The sequence below is a fragment of the Geospiza fortis genome, unplaced genomic scaffold (genome assembly GCF_000277835.1).
Source record: "Geospiza fortis unplaced genomic scaffold, GeoFor_1.0 scaffold88, whole genome shotgun sequence".
Classification (NCBI taxonomy): Eukaryota; Metazoa; Chordata; class Aves; order Passeriformes; family Thraupidae; genus Geospiza; species Geospiza fortis.
Genome location: NW_005054434.1, coordinates 1,695,139 through 1,703,625, shown reverse-complemented (window position 1 = coordinate 1,703,625; position 8,487 = coordinate 1,695,139). Strand labels below are relative to the sequence as shown.

The 8,487-nt window shown below is 42.4% G+C and overlaps 1 long non-coding RNA gene across 1 annotated transcript; it reads right to left on the bottom strand.

The window, feature by feature from the left end:
* Positions 1–4,671: 4,671 nt before the first annotated feature.
* LOC115948565 lies at positions 4,672–6,093 on the bottom strand. The gene is made up of 3 exons (XR_004082375.1): positions 5,855–6,093; positions 5,166–5,201; positions 4,672–4,682 (listed from the first exon to the last, which is right to left on the bottom strand). It is a non-coding gene; the product is annotated as an uncharacterized LOC115948565 (long non-coding RNA).
* Between the last annotated feature and the right edge of the window lie 2,394 nt (positions 6,094–8,487).

Genomic DNA, 8,487 nt, shown 5'->3' with positions numbered 1-8,487 from the left:
CATAAACACCTAACAGCATCCCATAAACTCCAAGGTTTTAGCAGCTTAAAATGGTAGGTTCTTCACAGTTTGCATGGTCAGACACCAGTTTTCAGAGCAAGCCTGCCTGCTGCCACACAGCTGTGACAAAAATCATTTTCTCAGCTTGCCCCTTGCACCACACCCAGCCTCAGTCTGCCCTGCTCTTAGGTTTGCCCTTTTCCATTGTGTCACAAACCATTTCCATCATTTTCTTGGTATGCTCAGATCCAGTCCCATCCAAGTTATCCTCCCACATGCAACAGCCACCATGTGCAGAGCCTTTGTGTGATATTCCTTTACCACAACACTTGCCAATGGACAGGTCTGTGTTTCCTCTGCCTATCACAATTACCACCCCTCTCTTCTGCCACGTGCTTTCCATTCCTGTGTGTCTTCTGTCTCTTAGCAGATCACAGGTGCACTCCTCCTGCAAAACTTCTCCATGCGACCAAAACATTGCATATAAAAAGTCTTATTAATACCCTAAAGACCTATGCCAACTGTTGTCAGAGATCTTGAAGGAAAAGTGGAGTGTATACATAGAATAATTTTTTAAATTTTTAAGAACCACATGGTTAGACCCAAGGGAGAGGGCAGGGGGAAGCAAAAGGGTGTGACAAAATTATTCAAGCAACCCAGACCTCCAACCACCTAAATTATTCAAAACCAACCTGCAATATTTTCCCCTTCCTACCTTCATCAGCTTTATTCTTGTAATATTTGTCTTTCCCTCACTGAAAACAACAAGACATGGAGCAGCTTTCAGAATGTGACAAATTGTGTGTTTTAAACACCTGAATCACATCCAGTGAGGGGAACAGCAGGAGCCTGATGGGCTGCCTGGGCTTGAAACCACTTTTCTTTTGAACTAACTACACCAATTCAGAACAAGGGAAGAGGAAGAGCACTGGCAGCAGAATCAGACAGTTTTCCACATATTACTCCTAAATTAAACCATTAACTCTGTCGTGCATATTATGCACATATTTCATGAAAGAAAACGGTGTTTATTTCCCAGGCACATCTCAGGAAGTGGGGGATGAACTCCTGTCCATACAGTAAATGCAGCAGACTGCCTGGTTTTTATAGATAGATAGATAGATAGATAGATGTACAGAGACATATACATATTTTGAGCATAAGCTGATAACCTTTAACCACGATGGTTCCCAATGAACTAGACAACAATCTCTCTCTCTCAAGCAGGTAGAAAAGGCTCCTGTTTCCAGATAAGTTAGGTTTCTTCCACATTTTAGAAGCCTGACTACACATCCTTGGCAGGTCCCTCCTCTGAGAGTTTTCTATCTTCACCAGAGTAACTTTTCCGTCAGTACAGAAGAGCCAGAGCAATGCAGAAGGACCAAAGCAACTTCCCAGGCAAGAACCCGCTGCTGTCCGCTTCACCGGGAGCCACTTGCGAATCTCCCGGGGAGAAGAAGAGCTGGGTGATCCCTTTGGGGTCTTGAGCCACACCAGGGGAGGCTCATGTTGGACTTCAGGAAGTTTCTTCACAGAAGGGGTGATTAGACAGAGGAGTCACTGTCCCTGGAAGTGTTTAAAAGACCTGACATGCCCTGCTCCAGCTGACACAGTGGTGTTTAGACAAAGGTTGGGCTCGATGATCTCAGAGGTCTTTTTCAAACTAATTGAATCTATGATTCTGTGATATATATATGTACATATATACATGACTATATATAGATGTATGTATATGTATGTATGTGTCTATGTCTATGTATATATATGGATATATGATATACGTACATATATATATGGCTATATATGTATGTATGCATATGTATGTATGTGTCTATATATGTATGTATGTGTATATGATATATGTGCATATATATGACTGTGTATATATATATGTATGTGTGTATATATATATATGCGCATGTGTATATATATATATATATATACACATGCGCATATATATATATACACACATACATATATATATATACAGTCATATATATGCACATATATCATATACACATACATACATATATAGACACATACATACATATGCATACATACATATATAGCCATATATATATGTACGTATATCATATATCCATATATATACATAGACATAGACACATACATACATATACATACATCTATATATAGTCATGTATATATGTACATATATATATCACAGAATCATAGATTCAATTAGTTTGAAAAAGACCTCTGAGATCATCGAGCCCAACCTTTGTCTAAACACCACTGTGTCAGCTGGAGCAGGGCATGTCAGGTCTTTTAAACACTTCCAGGGACAGTGACTCCTCTGTCTAATCACCCCTTCTGTGAAGAAACTTCCTGAAGTCCAACATGAGCCTCCCCTGGTGTGGCTCAAGACCCCAAAGGGATCACCCCTCACCTGGCTGAAACCACTTGGTTATATATGTACATATGCATATACATACACATATATGTACATATATGTATACATATACAGCCCTCTGAATATGTATATATTATATATATTCATATATTTTTAAATTTATATCTATATACATATAAATATATAACTCCCCATTATACATGGAGAGAATTTTTTATATATACAATTATATATATTCTTAATATATATAGCATATATATATTATATAAAATATATATCTACATACATATTATATATACCTCTATTTATAGATGGGGAAGATAGCTGTACATTTCTATTTATCTCTCTATCTACCTGTCATTTATATCTATATGAATCTACATGTTTCTACATATATCATAGAATTACTAGAATTGAAAGGGACCTCTGAAGAACACCCAGTTCAACCACCCCATCAAGGCTCACAGATGAACACCTTGACCTGGGAAAAGGAGGAGAGCAGGAAAGGGGAAGTGAGAGACAGAAAGACCCCATGCTTACAGTCCAGAGGTGTGCAGGAAGAACCAGGGTCAGAGAAACACAGCCAGGATGGAAGAAATTTAGAGGATGATTGACTGGGGAAGGTGGTCAAAGAGAATGGGGTGGAAGGCTATCAAACCCTGAATGACAGCTGAAAACCAGGACAAAAAGATGCCACGGGGCTGGAGAAAGGAGAGGATGAAGAAAGAAGGCATAAAAATGATGTCCCCAGTCCCCAGCAGTGCACAGATTAACTGAGAGACGAGGTGACATTTGAATAGAAAGGTCAAGTTCAAGGAGTGATTTTATAGCAAACCAGGAACTATTATATGTTCAATTTTCTCAAGAAACAGGAGGAATGAGAACAAGAAGGGGCCAGGGAAAGGAGTTAGAAAGTCCAATTGATGCAGCAGCTTAGAAGAAGGAGGAAGAAATATAGGGCCATGTAGGAAAGACAGAGAAAGGAACAATAAGTGAGAGAGGGAGAGAGCAGAGCACATTGTTGGAGATCCAGGAGGCTTTCAACAGCCAGACAGGACCTCTGACCTGCAAGTCAGAGATTAAAAACTCTCCTGAAGTTTTGGAGATGGAAAAGTAGTGAATTTGTAATGTGGCTTTTTCCTGAGGTTTTCAGTGATGTGAAAGGACAAACACAGGGTAAAGATGCAAGGAGGGAGACAGCTTGTGTTGCTGAGATAAACTCCAAGGGAAAGAGAGGAAAGCCAGAAGTGTTGGCAGCAGTGTGAGAGTATTGTGTACCAGAGATGACAGGAGGAAGGGATCATCTCTGCCACGTCAGAGAGGTGTTATAGTGGGAGAGAAAGAACAGGGGTGTTGGGAAATCACAGAAGTAGCAATATTTGCTTAAAAATCAGCCAAGGACTGAGTCACCCTAGTGAGCACAGGAGCTGACACACTGCAGCAGCCAAACATCCAGGCAGGGGAACCCCCACCAAAGCACTGGGCAAACTGAATAAAGCCTATTGAAAACTTCATAGAGGACTCTGGGAGATGTGCAATAAGCTGGCAAGGAATAGCAAAACCACATTAGAAATATGTAAAAATAAGCTAAAAATTGTATAAGAAAAAGATGCATGTATAAAGCATGCATGTAGATCTGTAAAAAGATGTACATACAAGCTTAATAGATAAAAGAATAAAAGCAATGGTAAAAGCTACACATGGCTTCTAGGAAAGCCAACCAAAATGTTGCTTAAGCTCTAGAGCATCTAGTAACCCCTCTCAAACAGTTGTGCTTTCCCTATTTCTGCTTAGCAAAGCTTTTGAAGAAATACACCTTGTTCAGTAAATACATGTCCACGTGCTGTGTTCTGAGACATCCAGGCACTAAGGGCACAGGAGCTTTTCCACATTCAGAGAAAACAAAACACTTTTCCACTTCCACAATGAGTGCCCATTGGAGCTGGACCAGCTAAGGCACCCACAATACTATTTACTCCACACACACACACACACACACACACACGTCACAACAAAAGGAAACCTAAACTGCTAGGGAAGAGAAAAATCAAGGCTGGACACATGGCAGGGAAGAACAAAATGGCAACAGCTTCTGTCTCAGGGAAAGAAAAAAAGTTCATGCAGCAGCTCAGGGAAAACACAGATGGGAACCTGGTGAATCTCTGATGTTGGTCTCCTCATCACAGCAGGTGAAGCTGCTGGATTTAGGGTCCTTTCTTGGGCTGGGTCTGCTTTTCTGAGGCCAGCCCGGGTGGAGCAGCTTCTTGGGTCTCCATCGGTCCATGCCAAGGCTTCTTCCATTGATTCTGATCTTGAACCAATCTGATGTTGGTCTCCTCTTCACAGCAGGTGAAGCTGCTGGATTTAGGGTCCTTTCTTGGGCTGGGTCTGCTTTTCTGGGTAGAGCAGCTTCTTGGGTCTCCACCAGTCCATGCCAATGCTTCTTCCATTGATCCTGATCTTGAACCAAAACCAAACAGTTCAGGGAAAAAAAACAGGGAAAAGGAAAAAAACCTTCTTGCCTGAGCTAACAAAAAACAAGCTAGCTAAGCAAAAAAGTACTGCTGGTCCCAGCTGCACCCAGCACGGTTAGGAGTGAGGCTTTCAGAAAAACCCCACCAGAGCCCCAAGGCTCAATGTCCATCCCCAGAGCCACCTCAGAGCTACCAAAACCATTTCTGGGCATGGAGAAGATGATCAGTGAATAGAGTACCATCATAAAATCACCCCAAGACAAGGTCAAAGTAGACAGCCCCCCCAGAAAAACAATATAAAGGTATGTAAATATACCTACCCACACAAAGCACCTCAACCTCCTTTCCTTAAAAACCTGGTGAAAAATACAGCAGTCAGTTTCTAAATACTAAATGTTTTACATTCTGAAACACCTGGCAGAATTACAAACCCAAATCCTAACCAAACTCAAGACACATTCATTGCCAAATACTCCTCTGCTCCTTTGGAATGTCTTTAATAAACCTGTGGTTCAGATAAAATTAATAAAGCATTTCAACTGGTTTTCCTTGCACTGTCACAAAAAAGTCTCTGCTACCCTTCACTAGGAGTTGAGAGAGCAAGTTCCACCTGCAGTAGAAATTATCTTCAGACTCAAAGGTGGGATCTGTGGAGCTGCTGTGAATCTCCAGCCTGCTCACAGGAAGACAAGAAGTGCTGCACTGGACTGACTTCTGACCTCCTCCTCCTGTCTTTCCTTCTTGCTCTTATCTGGGCCCTTGCAATGCACCTGCACATTCAGAAACACCTTCAGGCACTTATCATCCTTTCCTGGGATTGCAAAACAGTTCCCAAGCACACAAGATGGATGAAAGGCTGCACCTCACTAATAATGGGTGATGCTAAGTCTTCCATTCAGGCCCTTCTGATGCACACTCCCCTTGACAATGACCTTGCCTTTCCTTGCATCCATATGCAAATAGCCTGGAAGGACAGGAATTAATGACTTACCATATGGTTACCTCTTACCTGCTATAATACTCGTGTCCTATCACAGTTTGAAATATGTTTCTAAGGAGGAGACATCATCCAGGACCTCTGTCTGAGCTTGCTGAGATACCCTTCCAGCCAGCAGAGCAGGGAGGGGACAGAAGGATGGGCATCTCCCCACCCGTGGGACTCACCGTTGGGCTGGAGCTTGTCATCAGTCCCACATCAGGTTGTAGATAAGCAAAGTAGCATTTGATAATTTAGTGCAGAAAGGTCAATGCTCACTGCTAGAATGATTAAGAGAGTCCTCAATGGAAGGTATTATCTTGTCATGGATCAATTCATCAGGAAAGTTATTCATTTCTCCAGTCCTGGGAGTCCTTTGGAGAAAACACTTGCTCAGCATCGTCCTCCAACCCTGCTGCTGCAGGGCTTTTTACACCTGAGGTGCCATGAAGACTCGAGTGTCATTTCTGCCATCTCTGCTGAAACAGATTGTAAACTCTATTATCTCAGCCAGAACAATCCTCTTTCTTCTTGTGTGGTGTTTATGAGGTCCCCAGGATGAGGTGAGAGATGAGAATTTGACTCCATGCTCTCAGAAGGCATTATATTATATTATATTATATTATATTATATTATATTATATTATATTATATTATATTATATTATATTATATTACATTACATTACATTACATTACATTATATTACATTATATTACATTATATTACATTATATTACATTATATACTAAACTATAGAGAAAGAATACATCAGAAGGCTTCACAAGAATGAATAATAAAAACCCATGACTGACTCAGTGAGCCCGACACAGCCTGACCATGATTGGTTGTTAATTAAAAACAATTCACATGGAACCAATCTAACATTCACCTGTTGGTAAACAATGTCCAAGCCACATTCCAAAGCAGCAAACACAGGAGCAGCAATCAGATAATTATTGTTTTCATTCCTCTCTGAGGCTTCTCAGCTTTCCAGGAGAAAATCCTCGGCAAAGAGGATTTTTCAGAAAACATCATGGTGGCATTCTTGGACTGTTCTGATTTCCCAATCTGTCAAAATTATGAGGAACAAACAGTATTGCTGATTTCCAGCAGCACACATACACAGTCCTTCTAGTCCACGCACACAGTCTGCTTTCCTGAGTTCATTCCCAAGCCAGATTTCAGCCTGTATTCCCACCAACTTTGCACAGATCACTTTTGTACATTTTTGAGCTCACACTTGTATTCCAGTAGAGGAGTTTGCCATGGATAACTTCTCAAGGGGATGAGTGGCCCTCTGCCAGGCCTGGTGAAGCCAGGGCTCCACTATAGCTTCCCAATTGAAGGCCCAAATGGAGCCATGGATGAAAAATAAAGGATATCCTGGTATTACAAACTTAACAAAGCACTATGCAAACTCACATTAAACAAGTAGAAATATCTCATTTCCAGCAGCTCTCAGCACTCAATTTCAAGTAAATAAGCATCAAGCCATCAGCTTGACATTCTCAATGGTAGCTGCATATTTTTAATGAGCTGCCACTAGCACTGAGATTTGGTATTTCCCACTTTGATGTTTCTTGTCCTTGTCTTTTTCTTTTTAATGAAATGCCATGGACACCAAGCCAATCCACCTGCCAGGGTGCTGCCAGAGGATGTGGGTAGGAGTGAGGACTTTGGGGCAGCTCAGGAGGGTCACTTGGAGCTGGCACTGCCAGCACCATCCTTGGGAGTAGCTCAGGGAGAGCAGGAGCAGGAATTGCAGGAGACAAGGTAGGGCCTCAGTGCCTTTGGCAGCAGCAGCAGCAACCACTGCTGCGCCAGGCAGTGTGCCAGTGCTCTGCTTGCCACAGCTGGGGATGTTAGCTTGAACTAAATGGTAACAGGTCTGTGTCCCTCTCTTCTTTGCCATTTTCTTGACACTCACAATTCTAATGGCAATAATACAACCCAGGATGTGACCATTCCACCTGTGCTTGGCAGGGAGGCCACTCACAGCTCATGACGAGATCTCATGTTGAGAGCAGTGAATGCTGCCTGGCTTTCCAGGTCCATCCCTTCCTGGAGAGCCAAGCACAAACATTTGGATACTGCACCATGAGAGGCTGGTATAGGAGACAGTGGCCTGTTCCCAGTGCAGATAGTACTTGTGCAGAGACCCTCCAAATTCCTGGCCAGAGGTACAGGGAGGTGGCTGGCTGTGTTGGAAGCTCTCCTCATGGCACACCCTTACACAGACTGTCCTTTGAGCTACGAGGGAGGGCGCACAGGCTTTAGAACCACGCAGGTTTAATGCTGGGGTGAGGAAGCAGACACAACTCCTTACCTGTGGAAGGACCCAGAAGCTGCTGAGGTGCAGATGTAGCAGGATTGAGAAACACCAACGTCCACACTAAAAGCTTTCTTTGGTCTGCAGTACCACAGGAAAGGAGAGTTTGTATATTATAACTCCAATAACCTTTGAGTTGGATCAGGGGAATCAACCTAGCAAATACTCAAACCACTGAGTGTACAATCATCATTTCTAAGCTGTGCTAGGCTTGATCCAGAACAGCTTCAGCCAAAGCTTAGTTAGAACTGAACTGCAAAGTCACCAGCCTGCCTCTGCTGCTTTGATCTCCTGATAACTGCTTTGTTCACTCTTCTATGAACTAATTTTCCTTTTGC